This window comes from Suricata suricatta, chromosome 1 (assembly GCF_006229205.1).
Source record: "Suricata suricatta isolate VVHF042 chromosome 1, meerkat_22Aug2017_6uvM2_HiC, whole genome shotgun sequence".
Taxonomy (NCBI): Eukaryota; Metazoa; Chordata; class Mammalia; order Carnivora; family Herpestidae; genus Suricata; species Suricata suricatta.
Window position 1 is genome coordinate 164,110,054 of NC_043700.1, and position 25,525 is coordinate 164,135,578.

Below are 25,525 nucleotides of genomic sequence, written 5' to 3' on the forward strand. Positions count from 1 at the left end.
CTATTGGTGAGTGTTTCCAATTTTTAGTTATTGCAAACTCTGCAGCTATAAACTTTCTGCCCCCGCTTCCTGGCATTGACTGCACAGACGCATAGCATTCTCTTAGACATGAAACCACGGGGTTATGGAGTGTGCAATACATTCACCTTTTGTAATTACGACCAAACTCTAGTCCAAACTGGTGGCCATCTGCATTTTTCATTTTGTCACTCATCTTCCTATTTTGTATCTTTCCATCCCCCCATCCCTACTTTGTTCTCCATCTTTTCTTTTTCCTTAAGCAACTTTGGTACCTACCCCAAAAAGGTCAATTAATACCAATTAGTTGAATACAGCAGACTCACCGACATATTTTATGTTAGGGAAGATAATAGAAGACATTTACTTCCAAATTCCTGTGAACATCAAGATCCCCTTCATATATCAAAGTTAATATAAGCATAGTTAAACCTTTATTTAAACATAAGCCAAAGATGTTATCTTCCACACACTATGAAAAAGCAACCTTCAGTTATCAGGCTGAATGCCAGGAAGTTTGGAGCCAAATTTACCCATGTGCAGCAAGTACACGGGTCGGTGCTGTTAGAGGTGGTCCTACACGGGCATCATAATCACCCAGAGGCACGTGTTAGCGATGCAGGCGCTGGGGTCCATGGGGCAAGGCCGAGGACCCTGCATTTTTAACAAATACTCAAAATACCCAGGCCAACGCATGTTAACTTTAATGTAATGTTATAGTATTGCATTTTAACTGGTCTCTCTGACTCAATAGTTTGTCCTTAGTGTGTTACTCTCCTCTGTCCCCCAACTTTTAATACACAGGCTATTGTTATACTTCACGTGTACTTGTAAATCACCTATGATCATTTCTGATTCAAGAATTGAATTGATATGGGCACCTGGGTGGCTCAGGCGGTTGGAGGTCTGACTCTTGACTTCGGCTCAGGTCATGATCTCACGGTTTGTGAGACGGAGCCCCATGCCAGGCTCTGCACTGACAGGGCAGAACCTCTTGGGCTTGTCTCTCTCCCTCTCTCTCTGCCTTTCCCCTGTTCACTCTCTCTCTCTAAATAAATAAATATTTTAAAAAAGAACTAAATTGATAGACAGATAAATGCTAGACTAGATATATAGAAAGAAGAAAATTCTTCTGGTATCCCTTAACTACAGATATTACTAGTCACTTATGAAGTTATCAAAAAACAAAGATGAAGAAGACACAAATTACTATATGTGGTTTTACACTGAGCCATTTATAGTTTTGTGACAAGTTTAAAGCACCAATAGATAAAGGGAGGCATCAATGGGCTCAGACTAGCAGTCCGGGAGTAAATTCGTTGTTTCCTACCCACAGTTCCTAAGCCCAGGCTAGACACCTTTCAGGAAGATCTTGCAATGTTTCAGGGAACCCTCCTCATGGTGTGTATGACCTTGAATTTCAATAAGTAACTTGTTAAAAAACAACTATGCTGTGTAAAAAGGGAAATAAGTGGCCACCACACATTTTTCAGTTGTAATGATACCCAAATCTGTGATAGAAAAAATTAGATGGGGGTTGGATATGTTGTATTTTAGCTCAGCTCCTAGCCACCCACTGTGGAGCACATAGCATTCCTGACCAGAGCGGCCGGTTGTCCTTCTTCCTCTGTCAAAAAGAGCCTGGAAAAAAGCTGGCACTGGTTGAGTGTTTATTGTGTGCAGACAAGCTGCAAAATCGAGATCTAAATTTTCTAAACTGTACCCACTGCGAGAGCTGGCTGCCGTAATGCAGTGAGTAAGAGAGAAAGTAAAATCCAAACAAACTGTGCAAGAAGCAAAACAGAGCAGAGTATCTGGCCACAGGGATTTAGAAAACGTGACAGAGACAGAGATTCAACAATCAGATGGCAAAACAACAAACAAAAAACTGCAGATGTAAAAGAAGCATTCAGATTCTTCTTCCCCTTACCTTGACTCTGATAACTCTGTTTCCCATCTAAGGGGGAAAGCTCCTGGGGTAATTCAGTGATCAAAGGTTTGCAAAATAAAACAGAATATCACTCTGTTTTAGAACATTTAAACATTTCGTATATGGCATGGTTGGAATCACAATTAGCTTAGCCAACACAGTCAAAAAGTAATACTACACTACAAACATGCATACCTAAATTTTGTCTGACTGCCAAAAGATCCTCATCCAGTATTTTTCATAAAATAGCTAATACTGATACAGTAGTAGCTCCACCTATGTGCCAGGCCCTATTCTAGCAGCTTACATATCAACTCATCTGATCCTTGCAACAATCCAGACAGCGGTATTATTATTATCTGTATTTAATAGGCAAGGCAACTAAGGCACAGAGAAATTCAGCAACTTTCCAAGGTCCTTAAGCTACTAAGTGGATCTAGAGAGTAGCTTTTAACCACATTTGTCATAGATCAATCATTACTGTTTGGGAGAAGGGACAAAAGTGACCTGAATTTCAGGCCACCAGTATTTTTGAACATGCATTTACCAGTTAAAAATGTACAGATTTGTGTCTAAGCAGCTCAGCTTCACACTGAATCACATATTTCCATAAAATTACATTTCATTTGCACAATGGCACAATGATTGTTTCTAACGTAAAAACTTCACCCGCCACTTCTAAGACAGTATGATTGCTGGTTTTGCTTGAACACAAACATCACCCTGGTAAAGCAAAAACTAGCGATGCCTAGTAGAGCATGAACCATGGACCAGGCTTCTCCAGAGCAAAGAACATATGAACTAAATAGTAGTATTTGTAAGAGAGACCCTTCAGCAGTGGCTTGAGAGAAAGACGTGAGACCAAGTATTCCTGGGAAATGTAAAAACAGAGACCCAAAGAAGAAACAAAACTTGTTTTAGCAGAAGGAGAGTGGACTAGCTTCCAATGAAAATAAACTTAGAAATGAGGAGAGTTTTAGACAGAACCATAGCTTTGGAAGATCTCGCTGATATGTCCCTGACTATGGTAGGGGTCTGTGGGAATCTGAATAGCAACTAATAGTTACAAAATGATAATTCAAGGACCTGCAAGCAAAACTACTTCAAATAAATTCAGCCAAGACTCAGAGGAGTTTGTGGAAAATACTAGCCTCAAAAAAACAGAGCTGGTGATGGCAGTGGCCAAGGAGAAGGCAGGATTGATGTCCAGGTCCAAGTAGCTTTCCGTGTGGACTAGGCTTGGATAGAGCTCCGTAAATGTGTGTTGAATTGGGGACCATATCACCAGGGCTCATCTAGAACGGGCGCTGCATTACCTACATCTAGAACACATACAGCCTCCGTGTCCCCAGGAAGAGACACGCCTCAAAAAGGCAGAGCCAGGACCATTACATAAAGCCTCATGTGTTGCATGATTTACAACAGTCAAGATACGGAAGCAACTCAAGTGTCCATGAGTAGGTGAAGGGATAAAGAGGATGTGAGATACACATACACACGATGGAATTATTCCTCTGCGACACAAAAAAATAAGGGAGATTCTTGCCATTCGCAACTCCACAGATGGAGCTAGAAAGTATAATGCTAAGTGAAGTAAGTCAGAAAGGAAAAGACAAATATCATATCATTTCATTCATATATGGAATTGAAGAAATAAAACAAATGGGGCATCTGGGTGGCTCAGCCATTAAGCATCTGATTTCGGCTGAGGTCACGATCTCACAGTTTGTGAGTTCGAGTCCCACATCGGGTGAGTCCAAGCCCTGTTCGGGTGAGCCATGCTTCTCTCTCTTTCCCTCTCTCTCTCTTCTCTCTTTCTGCTCTTGCTCACTTGTGCCCTCTCTCTCTCAAAGAAAGAAAGAGAGAGGAAGGAGGGAAGGAAGGAAGGAAGGAAGGAAGGAAGGAAGAAAGAAAGGAAGGAAAAAAGAAAGAAAACAAATAATTAAGAAGAAAAGAGATAAACAAAAGAAACTAGACTCTCAAATACAGAGAACAAACTGGTGGTTGCCAGAAGGGAGGTAAGGAATGTATAAATGCTGAATCGTTACATTGTACATTTGAAACTAATAGGATACTGTGTGTTAATTATACTTCAATTAAAAAAAATAAAAGGCAGAGCCAGGACCATTGCGTCGTTTTACGTGTTGCTCACTGAACAAGGGTGTCTGGCCAAGGAAAACAAGTGAAGAGTGAACTCACCACTGCTCCACGGACCAAGTTGTGGAGCAGGGCCGCCTCCTCGCAGAGGAAAGAAGGGCTGACTGTTTCCAGTGCAGACAAAGGTGCCATAGGACTTGGCAGCCCCGGAGAGCACTGCTAAATCATTAAGGAGCCACAGAAACCTGACCTAAGGGATGGGAGGCAGGGGGTATCCGATAGGGGGCACAAAGGGAAGGAATCTAGGTCCTAGGGTATATCCTGTCCCCTGTCATTGACATTCTCTCTGCCTCTGGCGGCAGGGCTTCGATATTGGTTACTGCTAGAATCCCCATCTTCTCTAGAAAGGTCTCCCTGTACATTTCCCCCCTGCAGTACTTTCCTTCCGGAGCACACGCATGCCTTTGAAACAGTTTAAAGTTAATGCAGGCAGATTATAGAACATTTCCTCCTAATGATGATGGATAATCATAGAGCCATCGCAGGGCACCATCTGGCAAATTCTGTAGGATGAATGTCCTCCAAACAGAAAGACATAAATCTTCAGTAACTGAATTGAGTAATTTAAACTTATTAGAGGTAGACGGGGGGTGAGGGGGGCGAGGGGGGAGGCTTTTAGGGCCAATTTCTCCCTTTAGTTTTCCAGAGTAAATTGATACTAAAATACTCTGATCTTTCCTAATAGAGGATAATATAGCATCTTGTTCATTTATTTTAAACTTTCATTAAAAACAATGATCTCTGAATAGCATAATTTTAGGGCAGTTTCTATCTTCTTTGCTCTGTGTTTCTATTCTTCCCCCTAAGCTGTCTGCAATGGTTATGGGTCATTTTCTTTGAACCACAAGAAATACATAAATTTGTTTTTAGCTTGTTTCTTTGTTTCCTCCACCGACAGACAGGATTGAGTTCATAAAAGAAAGCAGCTGTACATGCTCTGGAAGGGAATGGCCAAATTGGTCACCAGCTAGGCGAGAATAAAGCAGTGCAAATGGAGAAGACAGGACAGCATCAGGAGTGACGGGCCGGGCACCTTACAGTCTGTGCGCCGTGCTGTGGAGTGACCGCCCTTTCTCCCGGTTCACTAAAGAGCACAGTAGGCACGATGAACACATGGCTATGTCCTCCAACCCGCAGCCCAGCACCGGGCACACAGGGTAGGACACGTGTTTCTTGGAGGCCTACAGGGATGACTTTAGAGCAACCAAGCCTTCTGACATAACAAAGGCGTAGCTGCTAGAGTCCAACACACGCGGGTTGTTCATGGAAGAGGATGTGTCCTCGGGCATGTTAATTTCCCTGTGCCTTAATTGCCTCAACTGTAAAGTAAGAAGAATAATACTGCCTCATAAAGTCGTTGAGAAACTTAAATAAAACACATAAGTATAAAATACACAGCACAGTGCCTGACACGTAGAAAGTGTGGGGTGGACCCAGCAGTTTCACATCTCAGGATGGACCCAAAGAACTGAAAGCAGGGAGTCCAACACACACTTGTGTGTCCGTGTACATAGCAGACTTCTTCTCCATAGTCAAGGTGGAATCGACCTAAATGCCCATGAAGTGATGGACAAATAAACAAAGTGTGGACCATAGCATTCAATGAAATGTATTCAGCCTTAAAAAGGAAGGAAATTCTGATACATGCCCCAACATGAACTTGAAAAATACTCTGTTAAGTGAAATAAACCAGACACAAAAGGACCAATAGTATAGAGTCTTACTTAAGATATCTAGAGGGGCGCCTGGGTGGCTCAGTTGGTTGAGTGTCTGACTTCAGCTCAGGTCGTGATCTCACTGCCTGTGGGTTTGAGCCCTGTGGTGGTTTCAGTGCTGACAGCTCAGAGCCTGGAGCCTGCTTCGGATTGTGTCTCCCCCTCTCCCTCTCTCCCTCCCTCACTTGCACTCTGTCTCTCTTTTCCTCTCAGAGATGGATAAACATTAAAAAATAATTAAAAAATTAAAAGATACCTAGAATAGGCACATTCACAGAGACACTAAGTAGAATAGAAGTTACCAGGGTCTGGGGAGAAGGGAAATGGGGAGTTAGTTTTAATGGGTACAGATGATGTTTGGGATGATGATAAAGTTCTAGAAATAGATGGTGCTGATAGTTGTACAACATAGCAGATGTACTTGATGCCACTGGACTGTAGCCTCATAGTTAAAATGATAAATTATACGGTATACGTGTTTTACCACAATAAAAATGTACAGTATTAATGCTAGAAATTTTTTCTGCCATTATTAATAACAGCAATAATCAGTTCACACCAAGCACAGGCTGCTCATAAACTTATAAACTCTGACTCATAGCAGAGTGATGAGAGAAATAGTCCGGGAAAGGGTTTGGGGAGGGGGAACGGGGCAGGAGCCAGCAAGTGCAGCTTCTTGGAAAAAACCCAGAGTAAGAAGATGGGTCTGAAGCAAATCCTAGAGAATGCAACCATCAAACCCAGTTAGTCAAGTCAAGACATAGGGCCAATGAGCTAAGAAAAAAAGAAGATAATTATTAGTTAAAGGTCTTGTGGTTGCAACTGCCACCCAAAGGGATTAGGCAGAAATGGGGACTTTCCTGGTTTGTACACCTGCCTCCAGCTCCAGGCAGGCTGGATCCATGCGGAAATGACATCACCAGGGCCCAGCTACCCCATCTATTGCTGTGCCGCCTTCATGGTGGCTTCATTCACACAGGCTCTAGCCAGGCCATGGCCACGTGGTCCCCAGCACCCCCAGCAGAGAGCCTGTCTTTCCAAGATTGACTCTGACTTGCTTGGCTTGGATCTCAAACTCACCCCAGAACCAACCATTGAAGCCAAGGTAACAGAATATGCTAATTAGCCCTGGTCACTCCCAGTGGACCAAATGAAGAGGTCATTGATAGATTAAGGAATAGTATGCTGTCCAGGGAAAAAGAACAAATTTTGACAGTAGGGGACATGAGCGGGAATACAGGGAGCGGGGCTCAGGCAATGAACACAAAAGAGGCTGGAGGGTCTGTGGTTCAGTCGCCTACAGGCAAACGGCATATGATTGGGTGAGGATGGTTTAAACATCCAGGATCTTAGCTGGCTGTGGGCCAAAGCTTCTTCTGTACTGAGTTCTAACACGGTTGCCTAAACCTCGCTGATGCCCCACCCTGTAATTAGAATCACGCAATGAAAATCAGGAGACTGGCCTCTAGTGCTAGGACCCTCCAGAGAGTAGGGACACTTGACATAAGACACTAAGACTAAGACACTAAGTCTCTCTGAACCTCAGTTTCCTAAATATCAAAATGGGGGTTGAATTACAAGGCATCTAAGACCCCAAGCGTGTGAGACTTCATCCTAAGTAAGTCACTCACAATAACACCAACTCACAGGGTGGATAAGCATATCAAATACAGTGATGTATGTGAAACCATTTTGTAAATTGCAGAGCCATGCAAATTAGTTGTGGTCATGATTTTTACAGTCAAAAGGTGGGGGTGGTAAAAAAAATGGCTTGGAGTAGAGATAACAGGAAAGGGAAGACAAATTAGGTCAAGCAGAATGAAAATTTTATCTATCGATCTATCTGTGTGTGTGTGTGTGTGTGTGTGTGTGTGTGTGTGTACACATATTTATTTCCTGGGTTGGGTCAGAAATCACAACAGCATCTCAATGTCTTTGATGTGCCATCTTCAATGGCACCTGGTATCCACCTGCTACTATTCCACTGAAACAAAGGTTCCCATGTAGGGAGCACCCACAGAGCCACAACTAGGGGACATCTGTCAAGCTATTAGCTATCCAAACTTCATTACTGCTCTTGACACTACTGTCCTTGTCCTCATTCTTGAAAACCCCGTTGTCTTGGCTCTTGGGACACTGCTATCTCATGGGCCTCCTGTCTTGATATTCCCTTTCAGACTCCCCTTGTCCTGCCCACCTCCTAAAATAGCCACCATGTCCCCAGGTATCCCTTTCTCCTTACTGTGGTCAATCACTCTCATGGTTTTAACTATCACGCACAGGCCCCATTCATGAAGCTCCAGTCCTGACCACTCATCTGAACTCTAGCCTATGGGGTGTCCCCCAAACAACTCCAATACCCCACAAGCCCCAGATGAAAGTCATCACCCTTGTTCTTCCTATTCCCCATCTTAGACAGCCACTCGGGCCAAATACCTACCACTCATCTCTCCTCCTCTTTTCGGCCATTCCCCACCTCACACTTCTCATGGCTCTGTGCCTTGTTATCTTCACCCAGTTCTCATACCTCTTTAAAGATTCAGATTATACATCATCTTCTCCAAGATAGCTCCCAGGTGGAGGAGAGTTCATCTAGTGCCGTGAATACAACGGATCCCCACTACCCCTCCCCAGGTTATACTGAAGCATCTGTCTGTGACTGTCCTCCAAACTTTCACCCCCTCCTTCACAGACTCTGGATGCTAAGTTCCTCAAGGGCATGAGCAGTTGGTTGGGTTTTGTACCCCTTAGGCCTAGCACAGTGCCTGGCACACGGTGCACGTTCAAGTAGTGTTCACTGAATGAAATCAATTCGCACCAGCTGTAGCGAAGCTAAATAAGACCATTCTGCTTGTGATGAAAATAATTTGTTAACTTTTAAGAGCCAAGCTAGATAGGGCGCCTAAATGGCTCAGTCAGTTAAGCATCTGACTCTTGGTTTCAGCTCAGGTCATGATCTCATGGTCCATAAGTTCAAGCCCTGCATTGGGTTCTGCACTGACCATGCAGAGCCCGCTTGGGATTTTCTCTTCCTCTCCCCCTCCCAGGTCTCTCCTTCTCTCAAAATAAAGAAGTAAACTTAAAAAAAAGAGTCAGTATAGATAATTTAATGTAATCACTCAGCAGTGATAGGAGTCAAAAGAAGAGGAAATTCACATATTGAAACTATGAAACAGATGACATAGCAGATTCTGAATTTACATTACTGTATTTGAGAAATATGCAAAGCATTTTTAACTAGTGATCACATTTTGATCTACTCAAGTGGAGTAGATGTTCTTTTCCCAGTCTAGTTAACTGCATAGAAACTGTCTGATCAGATTAAAATCTATGGCCTTAAAATTCTTTGGTCTGTTTCTTCTTTTGAACCTTTCATTTTTAAAACGCACATTTCTCATTTGAAAAAAATAGTGTATTTGTGGGAGACCAGGAATAAGTCTTTAAGCCTCTAGATAGGAATCATTTTCTTCCACATCTTTTCTCTCTGTTTTAACATTTTGTTACAAGTAAAATATCAACTAAAACCTTAAAGGAAAAGTTATTCAACAATTATGTTGAATTATACTAATTAATATTTTTTAAAGTTATAGAGGAAGGGGGCGCCTGGGTGGCTCAGTTGGTTAAGCCTCATGTCCGTGGGTTCGAGCCCTGCATCAGGCTCTGTGCTGACAGCTAGCTCAGAGCCTGGAGCCTGCTTCCGGTTCTGTGTCTCCTTCTCTCTCTGCCCCTCCTCCTCTCATGCTCTGTCTCTCTCTGTATCAAAAATAAATAAAACATTTAAAAAAATAAAAAAATAAAGTTATATATGAGGGTATAATAAAAAATTTTAGGGGCACCTAGGTGGCTCAGTTGGTTAAGCATTGACTTTAGCTTAGGTCAAGATCTCAAGGTTTGTGAGTTCGAGACCTGCATTGGGCTCTGTGCTGACAGCTCAGAGTCTGGAGCCTGCTTAAGACTCTGTGTCTCCCTCTCTCTGCCCCTCCCCTACTCATGTTCTGTCTGTCTGTCTGTCTCTCTCTCAGAAAAATAAATAAACATAAAAAAGAATAAAAGAAGAAAATTTCGAATAGCATATATTTTGCACTTATAAAAATAAAAGCATCACTTATAATTAGTTGACAGATGAAGTGTATACTTGTACATCTGGGTTTTGGATACTGATCAAAAACTTTGGGCTAGCCTTACAGAGAAAATGCCAGAAACACTCCCTGATGAAGCAGGTTTATTCACTATTTAAAACATAAAAGCCAAGAAAGAAAAATATAAAATCTTGTTTAATATAATTTTATTTGCTTCATAAAGCACAAATGGTATATACAGCTTTATTTTCTCTTCATTGTAAAAGTCAGTGGTGGTGACCTCATTTATTAGAAGCAATCCTGAGAAAACCCATAACATCGTGCCAGGAGAAAGGCAAGGACAGATTTTAGAAGCCCAAGTGTCATAAACCAAGCTCTGAGAATGGAAATCACATGGATGTGACATTTATTCACTTGCATATACAACTTGTCTCCAGTTGTTTTTCAAAGCTCTGAATCTGATCAAGACATGTCTCTCAAGGGACATGCCATCACAATTAAAATATAATCTCTGGTTTGAAATTTAACATCACGGAGGTAGCACAGGGCAACGATGGGCTCCAAGCTGTGGCTGCTGCTAAGGGGAATCACCAAAACTTGTTTAGTGTATTTTTTTTTTGAGGGAGGCAGCATCATTTCTATTAATCTCTATGAATTAACTATTTCTGTTTAGAAGCAGATACAAAGCTGCACAAGATTTTTGTTGCAGAAAAAAAACCGATTTAATAAAGAGAGAAATAGGGAAAGTCTACAGGACTATTCCTAAAGGTTGGCTAAATGACAGTATACTCGTATATAAACCAGATAAGCATGAGGGTTCACTCTGTCATTTGAGAGATTAAAGAATTGGGTCGACATCTCTTCTCGTGGGGACAGAGCAGGCCAGCAGCTGTTGCAAAGTCTCCAGGGGTTCCTGAGAGTCCCGCTCCCTCTCTTCTAGCTCCCAGGCCCCAGCAACCGCCGCTCTCTTTCTGGTCCTACCTCCCATTGCTCATCCTTTCTCTGCCCACTTTGCGCACACAGACCACACAGCCCATGTCCTTTGATTTCCCCAAATGGCATTCACACGACCTCTTCTGTGTAGGAGACTCTAAGGGCTATTTGGGGATATCAGTAAGTGGACGCCACGGTGAGAGAGGAGTGAGATATTTTACTGCAACATAATACACCACTGCGGCTAACTAAAACTAGTATCTGACCTGTTCTTAGAAGACTCTGGCCATTCCCCCAATTCTGCCACTGAAAATTGGCCTCAGCCTCCCATACTTCGGTGTTGAGGCCTGGCTTTCTCCAAATGCTTTGTGGTTCTTGTCTTGTTTTTTATTATTTTATTTCACTTTGCTTTTTCATTTTTCTTGTGTATCTTTTTGTCCCAGCATTACTGAGATGTCATTGACATTTAACACTGTGTATGTTTAAGGTGTGCAAGGTTTTGATCTGATACACGTATATTGTGAAACGATTTCCACCACCAGTACAGCATAGCGTCACATTAGCTAATACCTCCATCTCGTCAGATAATTACCATTTCTTTGGGGTGAGAACATTTGAGTTCTACTCCATTAGAATCTTTTAAGTATACAATACAGTATTATTAACTATAATCACCATGCCATACATTAGACCCCTAGTACTTACTCACCCTATAACTGTAAGTTTATACTCTTTGACCAATATCTCCCCATTTCCTCTACCCTCAGCCCCTTGTAACCACCATTCTATTCTCTGTTTCTCTGTTTTTAGCTTTTTAAGATTCTACATGTAAGTAATATCATATAGCATATGGTATTTGTCTTTCTCTGTTTGACTTAATTTCACTTAGCATCATGGCCTCAAGGTCCATCCATGTCACAAAGGACGGGATTTCCTTTCTCACGGTTGCATAAAATTCCATTATGTATTATATAATGCATATTATGCATGTATTATTCCATTACATATTATATACATTTACACACACACACACACACACACACACACACTTCTCACTACTTCTTTATCCATTTACCCGATGGAGACCTAAGTTGTTTCCATGCTTTGGAAATACTTGTGAATAATACTGCAAGGAACATGGAAGTGCAGACAGCTCTTTGAGAGCCTCTTTTTATTCCCTTTGCATACACATATCCAGAAGTGGAATGGCCGGATCCCAGGATAATTCTATTTTTAAGTTTTTGGTGCACCTCCACACTGTTTTCTATTGTGGCTGTGCCAATTTACATTCCAGCTAACAATGTGCAAGCGTCCCCTTTTCTCCACATCCTTGCCAACACCTGTTGCCTCTTGTCTTTTTGATGATCTCCATGTTAACCGGTGTGAGGTGACATCTTATCGATTGTGGTTTTGATTTGGATTTCCCTGTACATTGAATACTTTTTCATGTTGTTGCCCTTTTGTATGCCTTTTTTGGAAAAATGCCTATTCAGTTCCTCTACCCATTTTTTAAAAAAATGTTTATTCCTTTTTGAGAGACACAGAGAGACAGAGAGTGAATGGGGGAAGGGCAGAGAGAGAGAGGGAGACAAAGAATTCAAAGCAGGATCCAGGCTCTGAGCCAGCAGTGCAGAACCCAACGTGGGGCTCGAACTCACAGACCATGAGATCATGACCTGAGCTGAAGTCAGACGCTTAACCAACTGAGCCGCCCAAGTGCCCCTCCTCTACCCATTTTTTAGTCTAATTGGTGTTTTGCTCTTGAGTTTTAGGAGCTCATTATATATTGTAGATATTAACCCCTTGTCAGTTACGTGATTTGCAAATATTTTCTCCCTCTCCATAGGTTTTCCTTTTCTTGTTAGTGGTTTCCTTTGCTGTGTAGAGCTTTTTAGTTTGATATGGTCCCAAAAGCTTATTTTTGCTTTTGTTGCTCAAAAATCTTGTTTGTTTCTTGCTAAGCAGACTCGCCATCTCTAAGTGCCCATCCTGGCTATGTTCTCTTTCTATAATGAAAATGGCTTATTGAAGCTGAACAAAGATGATGCTGTCACCCAGGGATGGCTCTGCCACAGTCATGAAACCAGCCCTTCCTTCTTCCTTGCTGATACACCTGTGCAATCACCCAATAGATGTACTTCTACTACCATCGACAATGTCTAAGATGTATCTATATTTATAGCTGTATCAGTGTGTGTATATATTTCTATTATATATACGTAGAGAGACAAAGAGCACAGAATTAAAAAAGAAATAGTAAAAATGAATATATAAAGTAATTCCATATGGAAAAATTTTTATGCAATAAGAAATAATATCTATAAGAATATACACCAATCTTTTAATATCGGTTTCTCTCTAGGAGGGGGATTAAGGGCAAACTTTAAATTTTAACACTTTTGTGCTAAGTTTTCTTTTGCATTTCACACTATTGCCTCTATAATCAGAGAAACTATTTGTTTTGGAAAACAAAAGACTGATAACAAAAAAAATGGACTCAAGTCACTGCTAAAAGGATTTAACTCACACACAAGAAGAAGTTCCTCAATAATAGACTGCTCAATATTCATGAAATCTTTCCCACAATAGCGACCAATAGATGCCAAGAAAAATTTGAGTTCATAAAAAGCAAGGAAGAGAACGGTACAGATTTCAAAGAGCTGAGAGCCAATGAATACCATTTTATGAACAAAGACTGAGGAAAGAAGCTCAAGAGGGTTGGGGAGAGAGGAAGGACGGCCTCTGAGAACAAAATCCTGACTGAACAAAAAGAAATCTGTCCTCATGAGAAAGGAAAGACAAAATAGGAAAATAAAACAAATATGGCTGCACATGGGGTTTCCAGATGAGATTGGGTTAACAAATCAAAAACAGAAAGGGAAATCACATCCCCAAGAATGGCCACAAAAAGGTAACATTCACTCACTCATTCATTCATTCATTCATTCATGAAGCTTCCATTATGTGCCAGGCACTGTTCTGGGTGCCCACGTCTGGCAATGAATAAGAGTTCAGGCAGGTAAGGAGATGGTAAACAAGAAAGCATATCAACAAACAAGATAATTTCAGACACTAGTAAGTATTATGAAGACATAAAAAGCAGATAAAGTCATAGTAATTAGTGTGGGGGTACTTTTTAACAGGGTAGCCAGAGGATAAGGTTTAAACCAACTTCATCATGGTCTGGTGAACTAACAGGGTCTTCCAGGCAGAGGCAACACAGGCAAAGACCCCGTGGGAAGAATTAGGCTGCCATGTTTCAGGATATGGACACCAGGGTGGCTGGGGTCCAGACAGCCCTGGAAAGAGCGTGAGGAATGAGGCCCACGTGGTATGCCCCAGCAGGGATACAGGATTCTAGTTTACATATAGGAGGGGGTTACAAGAGATGTTTTCGGCAGGGAAGTGCCACGAATTTATAGGTTTTCTAAAAATGCTTCCGGGTTCTCTCTGGATGACTGGCTGGTGGAGAGAGTAGCAAGGACGGAAACAGGGAGAACAATCAGGAAGCACTGCACCAGTCCAGATGAGACATGATGAGGCCTTGAGCTCACGGTTAGCCATGGAATCAGAGAAGTGGCAGATTTGGAACAGGTCCTGAACAATTCGGATGAGAATGTGAAACAAAGAAAGAAATCAAAAACAACTAGATTTCGGCCGGAGCTACTGTCATTGCCACATTAGAGCTGCGGAAGGCTGAAGAAGCAACACGTTGGTGGGGAGTAAACTCAAGCGTCCTTTTTTAACCAGGTTGAGTTTGAGATGCCTAAGTAACAGTCACATAGACAAGTCAAGGTGGCAGTTGGTTAGACAAGTCTGGAACTCATCAGCGAGTTTGAAGCCATAGGTTAACTTTTGGGAGTCACCATTAAACAGGATGATATTTAACACTGTGAGACTGGCTGAGTTCACCAGAAAGAGCACTGAGAAATGGAGAAGACTGAATCTTGAGGAACATAAAACTCAGAATTGAGGGGTGCCTGGCTGACTTAACCGGTACAGCATGCAGCTTTTGATCTTGGGGTTGTGAGTTCAAGCCTCATGTTGGATGTATAGTTCTCCAAAAGCCAAAAGAAGAGAGTGCTCCAAGATAGAAGAAATGCTATCTTGCCAACTATGCCAAGAGCTACCGAGATATTGGATGACAGAGGCGGTGAAGGGATCACCAGAACCCAGAAGCTGGGGGTGGCTGGTGACCTGGTACAAGCCCTTCTAGTGGAATCATCAGGACAGAAGGCCAGTTGGTAAGCTGAGAGAAAATGGGTGAGTGAAAGTGAAGGCAGCCACCATGATAGCTCTTAACAATTGGACCAGAAGGTGTGCCTTGGTGACTCACTTGGTTGGGCATCTGACTCTTGATTTTGGCTCATGTCATGATCTCAAGGTTCATGAATATGAGTCCCATGTTAGGCTCTGTGCTGTCAGCACAGAGAGAATCTCAAAATAATTCTCTCAATTATTCTCTTTCCCTCTCAAAATAAATAAATAAACTTTTAAAAAAACTGAAGCACAAAATTGGGCCAGTAACTGCAGGAAGTTGGACTGGGATATGGGGTCAGGAGGGTTTGTTTTTAAGATGGGAGAGAGGAGGATATATATTTTTAGAAGTCTAAGCAGAACCAGATCAGGAATTTTACTTCTTTGTTATTTTTCTTATCATTCCTTAGGAACCAAACAGGTCAGCATCAATGGGACAGCAAATCAGAATGTGACTTTCTCTTCCAGAAGAGATCAATAAACTAGAAAATGAAACTTTTCCAGGGCCAGCTGGGTGGCTCAGTCCGACTTCAGCTCATGTCATGATCTCGTGGTCTATGAGTTTGATCCCTGCATTGTGCTCTGTGCCAACAGCTCAAAACCTTGAGCTTGCTTCGATTCTGTGTCTCCCTCTCTCTGCCCCTCCCCCTCTCGCACTCTGTCTCTCAAAATAAATAAACATTAAAAAAAAATTTTTTTAAAGCTACTATTTCTTCCAGAGGGGAAAGTGATCAAAGACATTAACTTGGTTTCACAAGAACAAGGCACTTCACATCATACTTATGGATCAAGACACTTATTATTTATTTGTGTAACTAATCTTTATGCTGAATGTGGGGCTCAAACTCAGGACCCTGAGAACAAGAGCTGCAAGCTTCGCTGACCAAGCCAGCCAGGCTCCCTGGGTCAAGACGTCCTTTGAGCCTTCCCACTCACTACTGCAATAACCTCCTCGCTGGTCTGCCTCATCTCTGATTCTTCTACTCCTTCCTCTACTCCAAAATCTAAAAACAAGTTCAGTCATTTTACTTTCCCTGATCAATGCCTCTAAATAGCGACTTTCTTAAGAAGGATATCCAACTCCCTGAGCACAGTACACAAAGCCCCATAAAATCTGTCCCCAGCCTTTCCTCTCAGTCTCATCTCAGACCATGCAGTTTGCAAAACTCTAATCACAGCAGCTGCAGCCACAGAATGGGCCTCCCCACCTCCTTGTCCTGCTATGGCTTGGCACACCCCGTATCCTCTACCTAGAACATCCATTCGATCTGTACCCAACTCATTGGCCTGGAAAACTCCTAGTGGGTCTTCAAAACCCATTCAAATGTCCCATGGAAAATACATTTACTCAGAGTCCTTCCAGAAGACAGAGCTATGACAAATAGACATTGCAGGGAACAACTTCACTGCAATGTAAAGTAGATTTAGGAGCAAGTCAGTTGTTTGAAAGAAAAGGTGAACGTTGTCAGGAATATATTCTTTGTAAATAGGAGGTGTAGGAACCAGAGGACGACTTGCCAGGTGAAATCTCCTTGGGACAAAACTCATCCACGGCCATTGCTCAATACAGCCCCATTTAATAATTAGTTGCCTATTAGGGGCACCTGGGTGGCTCAGTCGGTTAAGTATCTGATGTCAGCTCAAGTCATGATCTCGCAGTTCTGAATTTGAGCCCCACTTTGGGGTCTGTCCTGACAGCTCAGAGCCTGGAGCCAGTTTCAGATTCTGTGTCTCCCTCTCTCTCTGCCCACCCCCCGCCCCCCGCTCATACTCTGTCTCAAAAATAAACATTAAAAAGAAATTAAAAATAATTAGTTGCCTATCACTGCTAAGAAGAGCCAAAGATATGTCTCTCTACAAATATCTACTGTTTCTACTTCTGCCCTCCAGAGCAATTCATAATTTGTCTATTTCTTTTTGAATATATATGGCAACTTTTCAAATAGCTGCAGGCAGTTACACTAGACCTCCCCCCGATCTCCCCCCATGTTCTCTTCTATAACTTACAGATGTTGCTAACTCCTGGCATTGCAGCAATCAGAACATAAAAACATCATTATACCTCTTGAGGGGCAATCTTATCTTATGTGATTTTGTACCAGAGCACCCAGCCAAGTACATGACATATGGGTAGCCTTCCAGCACACGGGTTAACGTTACATCTGCAATGTCTCAAATACCTACATCACTCAACCACAGAAATTATGGCTTCTGACACACTGCCCAGAACTAAAGCAACCGAGAGAGTGCTTCTGCAGGACCTGTTGTCATGAAGTCACATTTAAAGCGCTCGGTTAGACACAGGCTCCCACATCAGTGACTGCACCGCGTGAGGCCACCTCTACTCTAGCGTGTCCTGCACCAGCTCCTCCCCCGAGCCCCACCGGCCAGCCAATCTCCTCTGAGGCTCTCGGAGCCAGCCCAGCTCCGCACTTGGCCTGTTCCAGTTATCGGTTCCATCCAGCTCACAGGCGACAACTAGTGGAGCAGATGCCTGAGAATCCAGAAGTCAGAAAAGTATTCAAGCAAAAAAAAAAAGAAAAGGAAAGGAAAGGAAAGCAAAGGAAAGGAAAGAAAAGAGAAAGAAAAGAAAAAGTAGAAAAAAGCGATTGATCTCTTTTGGACTAGTGGCTCACAGGGCTATGATACATTGCGATATACATCTAGAGTTAAGAACAGAGAGAGTTTTGAATGTGTGTGTGTGTGTGTGTGTGTGTGTGTGTGTGTGTTTCCAGAAAAACTCTGAGTGAAATTCTATCATTAAAAAATAGAAGGCAGAAAAGAAAAGGGGGAAACCTGGAGTCACTCTGTGATGAATGTTCAGAGTATTTCTGGAAACACGCCCAGGTAGCTGGCCTAGTCCTGTGCTGACCAGCAGAAAGGCTACAAGATATATGTGTAATTTTAAATGGTATTTATTTATTTTGAGAGAGAGCATGCAAGCAGGAGAGAGAGAGAGAGAGTGAAAGAGAGAGATAAAGAGAATCCCAAGCGGGCTCCACGCTGTCAGCACAGAGCCCCATGCAGGGCTCGAACTCATGAACCATGAGATCCTGACCTGAGCCAAAGCCAAGAGTCAGATGCCTAACTGACTGGGCCACCCAGATGTCCCACATGTAACTATAAATTTTCTAGTAGTTATATTAATGAAAGTAAAGCAAACAGGTGAAATTAATTCTAGTCTATTTTATTTAACCAATATATTCAAAATATCATTTCAACATGTCATCAATATGGAAAATTACTGAGGTATTTCAAGTTATTTTTTTCAAAGGAAGCTTTTGAAATCACTGTGTGTGTGTTTTTGTTTTTTTTTTTAACATTTATTCATTTTTGAGAGACAGAGCATGAGCAGGGGACGGGCAGAGAGAGGGAGAGACACAGAATCTGAAGCAGGCTCCAGGCTCTGGGCTGTCAGCACAGAGCCCAACGCAGGGCTCAAACCCACAAACCGCAAGATCATGACATGAGCCGAAGTTGGCCGCTTAACCGACTGAGCCACCCAGGTGCCCCTGAAATCCATGGTGTTTTACACTTCAGCACATCTCAACTCAGACTAGCCACACTGAAAGTACTGTATAGCTGTACATGGCTACTGATTACAGCACTGGACAAAAAAGGTCTGGGCTATAAATAAATCATTTTAAGACACGAGTCAACTTTAGGTTCAAGATACTTGTAAACTCTATTCTTAGGAACAGGTTTATATTAAAAAATAATTATCAAACTCAAAAAGCACCGGGTGAAAATGCAAAGCTATCTAAAGTGACATGCATTGAAAAGCAAAGACGTTTTAGAAAATTAAGCATCTATCACAAGGTGGATGCTTCGGAAGCCCTCAGACTCATTTTTCAAAGTCAAAAATAAATTATGTAATCAATCCCGTGTCATGAACCCAACCCTTCCAACAAATACTTTGGAGTTCACGCAGTCCGGGACATTCTTTTTATAGATGAAGAAGAATCCTTGCCAACCTTCGCACCAGCAACTGACTTCTGTCTGGTGTGGTGGATGGTCAAGTGCTGATTAGCTGACGGATACACTGTCCCAGGCAACCACGCACTGAGTCATAGCTGCCGAGTGGGACCCCAAATGAAACCTTACATAATAAACCAGAATAGGATTAAAGATGCCCAGCGGGAATGTAACATAGATGAAAAGTCTTCTAAAATCTACAGAACAAAACCTGCTCAGAACCATCCCCGGAGAAGCAAAATGAGACTAAAGCCTGAAGTTTAGAAATTATGAAAATCAAATGCAGAAAGGGCAACGGATAAGAATATCTGAAAAGTAATCCTACGGTGAATCATCACCCTCAGGAACGAAGCGCTCCGGCTCGGTGTCATCATTTCCATCTTTGCTCTAGAAAGTCAGGAGCTGGCAAATCGAATAGCCACGCTAGACACAGTGGAAGCCGGAATCTACTGGGAATCCTGAAGGCAGTGAGGCCTGTTTCAAACGATTAACGTGAAACTCCAAGCAGACGGGGAATTATGAAGACAAATCAGTAATGGATAAAAGGTAACCAAAACAAAGCTACAACCAAAACTCAAATTCCAACACATTTTTAGGCTAAATCATAAAACTCAGCCAAAGCAACTCTGGCCCTTTAAATAGGAGATTGAAGTCTTAGTCCCGTGAATCACAGGAAAACAGATGTAGACAGCTCTTCCCTGAACATGTAACATAACCTAACAAAACCCACGAGTTAGTGAGAGAGCCAGTGTCTTCACAGGGCATCACGGAAAAATACACTGGTTCGTCACTGGAAATTTTAAAAGGAAATATTTATTGCTCTTAAGTCTGCAAATACTTAAGTACTCTTTTATTTATTTATTTTTTTTTTTTTTGAGAGACAGAGAGAGACAGCACGAGTAGGGGAGGGTCAGAAAGAGAGGGAGATACAGAATCTGAGGCAGGATCCAGGCTCTTAGCTGTCAGCACAGAGCCCGACGCGGAGCTTGAACCCACAAACCAGGAGATCATGACCTGGCCCGAAGCCAGATGCTTAACCGACTGAGCCGCCCAGGCACCCCTTAAGTATTCTTAATATTAGTGGTAAGGGAGCCCCAAGGGGTTCAGTCTCAGGTATGTGTCACAGTCAAGAATGCAGTTTAGGGGTGCCCAGGTGGCTCAGTTGATTAAGTGTCTGACTTCGGATCAGGTCAGGAACTCACAGTTTGTGGGTTCAAGCCCTGTGTCAGGCTCTGTGCTGACAGCTTGGAGCCTGGAGCCTGCTTCAGAGTCTGTGTATCCCTCTCCCTCTGCCCCTCCCCTGCTTGTGCTCTGTCTCTCTCTCAAAAAGATAAATAGACATTAGAAAAAAGAAAGAAAGACAGAAATGCAGTTCAGATGCCAAAATTCATAGAAAAGGAAACCCATTCTCTCCAAGGACACTGACCTCTCAAGTACATCTCCCTTAGCAACACTTAATAAAGTTCTTTCTCTTTTTCTTTATTTTTTTAATGTTTTATTTATTATTGAGACAGAGAGAAACAGAGCATGAGTGGGGGAGAGTCAGAGAGAGAGGGAGACACAGAATCTGAAGCAGGCTCCAGGCTCTGAGCTGTCAGCACAGAGCCCAATATGGGGCTCAAACCCACAAACCATAAGATCATGACCTGAGCCGAAGTCGGATGCTTAACCGACTGAGCCACCCAGGTGCATCCCCCTCTTTTTTTAAAGTTTATTTATTTGTTTTTGAGAGAAAGAGAGGGAGGGACAGAGAGAGAGGGAGACGGAGAATCCCTAGCAGACACTATGCTACATGCAGAGCCTGAAGCAAGACTCAATCTCATGAGTGTGAGATCATGACCTGAGCTGAAATCAAGAGTAGGATGCTTAACCCCAATAAAGTTCTCTTCTACAAGCAGACTTCTTTCCAGAAGTTTACTTTTTCTCTACTTCTACTTCTACTATAAGTTCCTGCAGTTATTCTATTCCCGACCCCATGCTCCTTTCCCACAATTTCCTCTTCCTCCTCCTCATCCCCAGGGTTTTAGCACTTTATTACAGAGATCAACTCAGCCTCTCTCGCAGAAAGAAATAACACTTCCTCTTTGGAAGAGTAAGGCATAAGGCTAGCAAGATCCTGGCAGAGTCTCTGAGGCAGTGGAGAGCAGGGGAAGTCCATGAGCACTCCCGCATTAACGACATGTGTCCCGTCACAATTATGAAACACCCATGCTCTGCCCAGATGGGACACCGCATCCAAATGATCGGAATCTGAAGAGAGTCAGACAGAGTTTGAAAAGCCAGGGCACTGACGTAGTGCGGGTCCCACACCAGCCGCCCCCTCCTTCACCCGCACACCGAGCTACATTTCTCCACTTATTACCCCCTCAGCAGTCACCCCATCCCCCTTTCAAAACCCATTCCTTCTTCCTATTGACATAAAACAGCAACAGACCACGTGAGAAGCCCCGGCACTTACACACCACCTGTAACTCAGTGATGGAAAGTCCCTTTCAAGGAAGCAGAGTTAGTTTTTCACCCCATAAATAATGAAAAGGACAGAAATAAAAATATTCAAATAAATGATCTCAAGCAAAACTCAGGTGAGTGGTGAATCTGATGTTCTGAGTACAGATTTTCACAGAAGAGACAAAGCTGAAGAACTGGAGGACGAAGACCCTCAAGATGATTTTCCAAGACTATGTTTTTTCAAGGGCTGAGTCTGGGCAGAACTCTTGATTTCTTTGTGATGTGATGGGGGGAAGACCTAGTCAGGGTCATCTATGCAACCATCTGTTTTCCAGAATGGATGCTTTCCTTCCCCATCATGGACCCAATCTCAAACTACGCTTCTGCCCAGAACCTATGCCACTGTGTTCACATGTGTTCTGAGGGATGTTATGGAATAAATGAAATCTACGGCCCAATAAATTTGGTGATTGAATGGACTAATGTACAACTCGAGAGTGAATTCTCCTAAAACTGCAGTTCTGAGTGGGGTCTATATAATTCATGAGCCAATGTCTTCCAAATAACCAATGCATGATGTTACACAATCATACACATGTAAAAGTTCATCGGAGTGCGGGACAGACCAATGGATTTTAAAATAACAAAGTACAAAAGTGTTCTGATACAGTTTCAGGTATCATATTACAACAAACCTTTAATAAACTGCCACTTGTCAAGTTTTGGTATAGTATTAAAAAATACAGGGGCACCTGGGTGGCTCAGCCAGTTAAGGGTCCAACTTTGGCTCAGGTCATGATCTCATGGTTTATGGGTTCAAGCTCCACACTGGGCTCTGTGCTGACAGTTCAGAGCCTGAAGCCTGCTTTGGATTCTGTCTTTCTCTCTCTCTTTGTCCCTCTCCTGCTTGTGCTCTGGAGCCCCTCCCTCTCAAAAAAAAAACATTAAAAAATATATATATCCACAATTTTCTAAGAAGTCTATAAAATGTTTTTCCATTTTCCTACCATACATCTTTGTGAGGACAGATTTTTTTTTATATACTCAACCAAAACAACACATCACAACAGAATAAATGGAGAAGCAGCTGAGAATCCAGTAGTTTGCCTATTAATCCACACAAAAAAGATTTGGGAAAAGAGAAAAAGAAGTAAAACTATGTTTCTCTTATCTTTAAATATTTTTGGAAACCATATAGTTATTTTTCACAAAAATATTTTTAAAATTTATTTATTTTGAGAGACAGAGGGATAGAGAGAGCAGAGGATGGGCAGAGAGAGAGAGAGAGAGAGAATTCCAAGGCTCTGTACTGTCAGCACTGAGCTCAATGCAGGGCCTGAACCCACAAAGCCACAGGGTCATGACCTAAACCAAAACCAAGAGCCGGACGCTTAACTGACTGAGCCACCCAGGCGCCCCCACAAAATTATTATTTATGCTAACACATAAGAGGTTTATTACTTTTGTTTTTTAACAAATTAAAAAAATTAGTACCTTTATAATGACTCAATTTAGTTTCCAACACAGTAATTACATAATAGAGAAAAACCACAGTAATGCTCTTTGGGATCCTCAATAATTTTTTTAAGACTGAAAAGGGGTCCTCATATAGAAACGTTGGACGTGCTGCCCTAATGCATTTTGATCACAGAAGCATTTCTCTATGGGACACATTGAATATATTCTAAGATATATTCATTCTAATATGTATTCATATATATTCATCTCATGTTCTAAAATGTTTTCCCTTATATGTCCCTAGACACGCTTCCGCAAGCTAATTTATATGCTCTCAAAGGGGCTCCACTCAAGTAGATGTTTTGTACTTATGGCCCCGGCAGTAAACGTGCATATCTCCTCTGGCAAGCACAACTGAAAGTGACCTCATCTGTTTAGGAGAGGCCTTAATCTTGAGAATTATTTCACCGAGCAAATGTTACAAAAAATCACGAGAAACGATGACGTAGGTTAACGTGATCCTACAGCAGATAATCTGCTACTATGAGACACGGGGCCAGAGGAGTCCCAGGAACATCAAAGCCATCACGCCAGAGAGAGAATGGGGGGTGATTTGGCTTGTCATTCTGTTTCCCACAAAAGCCGATCACTGATTGAGGCACCTCTGGTCCAAATTACCCTTTCACAAAAGGAGCAGAGTGACAGCCGTGTATTACTCTGAGTGCTGGCAATTTGTGTTTGGAAAAAATGGTAATGCAAGCCAAAAATAACTCAAGAACGAATTCATATTTCTACCAGGGCTTTTCAGAGCACAGAGCCAGGCCAGTTGTCTACTTTCAGCAAGACTGGAAGCTCCAATTACGGGATTTAGTTAAGACATCTCTCCTTCCCGTCAGGTATCTGAATGACTGGCCAGAAGCCTGTTCTCAGATGGCCGTAAAAAATTTTGGGAAAGAGTCAAAAGTGTGAAGGGCTGAACAACTTTTCCATACGAAAACTCTCCCCAAGGAAATTCAATCCTTATATAGAACTGGCCTGGGGTACAGGCTGTTCAGTCCTTCGATTTACATTCTGGAGTCTGCCCAAATAATAGGAACCATTAAGTTTATTTATGCCGTTTTTAAAGTATCTTGTTTATAAAAACGTTGACCAGGATCTTGGGAACTGAAGACACTCCTCTTCATCTCCTTTTTCCCGTTACCTATGACTTGAAGTGAAATTAGCACATAATCTGCTTCTGGTAAAACTTTCTTTAGTGAAAACTTTTAATGGCTGTGAGTGTCAGGTCTTCTTCTAGCTCATCTGGTGCCCCCAGCAACTCTGTGAGATAGACACGAAAACTATCCCCATTTTACAGATGAGAAAACAGGCTTAGTGTTGCCTGAGGCCACCCAGTTTACCAGTGGCAGATGGGACTGGAATTTGGTCCCCTCCGAGCCTCTGTATGGGGATGCTGTCCTATCTACTTGAAATGCATGGACAATAACATTAAATGATGTATTAATAAGGAGATATCCAACTTTGTGGGCAAAGGAGTAGACTTAAGCTGCAAATTAGTCTTATTGACAAAAACCTTCGTGACACGTCAGTGTGTTAGGTTCCGTTCTGTCCCCATTATGTCACGGTGCACGGGCCACGTGGTATTTACTGATCGCTCCTTCTGCCTTCCTTCCAATTTGTACTAATACTCTCTCACACGGTCCCTGGGGCAGCACTCACTGAATGAATGAGTAAAAGAACCGAGGTGCGAACAAACAAAAGTGAATCTCTACAAATCTACTTAGTCACCAAGAACATTAATTTCCAAAGGAAGTTCCTGCACTCTGGAGGGTGTGCAAAAAAAAACCACAACCCCAAAACCAAAAAACAATACCCTCCCCCCCACCCACAAAACAAAACAAAACCCAGTAAAGTGCAAGGAGAAGAACCTTAGCTTTCTATTTCTATTTCCTGACATTTAGCACATGATTGACACTGGCCTCCTCACTCAGTGTGCATTGCAGACAGCCACACAGGGACAGGGACGGACGGGGACGCAAGGCCTGCCACGGACATTCCCCAGCTCACGGGGTTAGTCAGCAGTGGGGCCCTTGCCTGTTTGCTGTCCGTAGGCTGTACCCAAGTGCACCTCATATGGGCCCAAATGAGAAAGCAGCCGTAGAGATTATATTTTCAACCTTACCTAAGCTGACCCCCACGAAACGGACAAGTGACTGTAAATGAGTCCTGCAGAGGACCGCAAAACATGGCAATGACAGCGCAAGCACCAACACATGGGGAAGTTACAGACCTGATGATATTTTAACCATATCTCATAGGATATTTTTCTCAGCCACATCTGAGACATAACAACAACCAGCTGACAATTGCCATAATGTTGGCAAACACACACACAAAACCTGAGAGTAGCAAAACTTGGATTTATATCCACTATTCTTGTCAACGGTCTTTGCCTAAGTGAACGTGATACCTTGGGAAATTGGCTGATATATTCTTACGCAGCTTCTTTTTTTTTAAGTTTATTTTTGAGATAGAAAGAAAGTGAGAGAGTGTGT

The 25,525-nt window shown here is 42.4% G+C and overlaps 1 protein-coding gene across 3 annotated transcripts in view; it reads right to left on the reverse strand.

Moving 5' to 3' along the window:
- TBC1D1 (TBC1 domain family member 1) overlaps nt 1-25,525 on the reverse strand; it is a 230,817-nt gene that overhangs the window by 195,207 nt on the left and 10,085 nt on the right. The window lies entirely within an intron of this gene.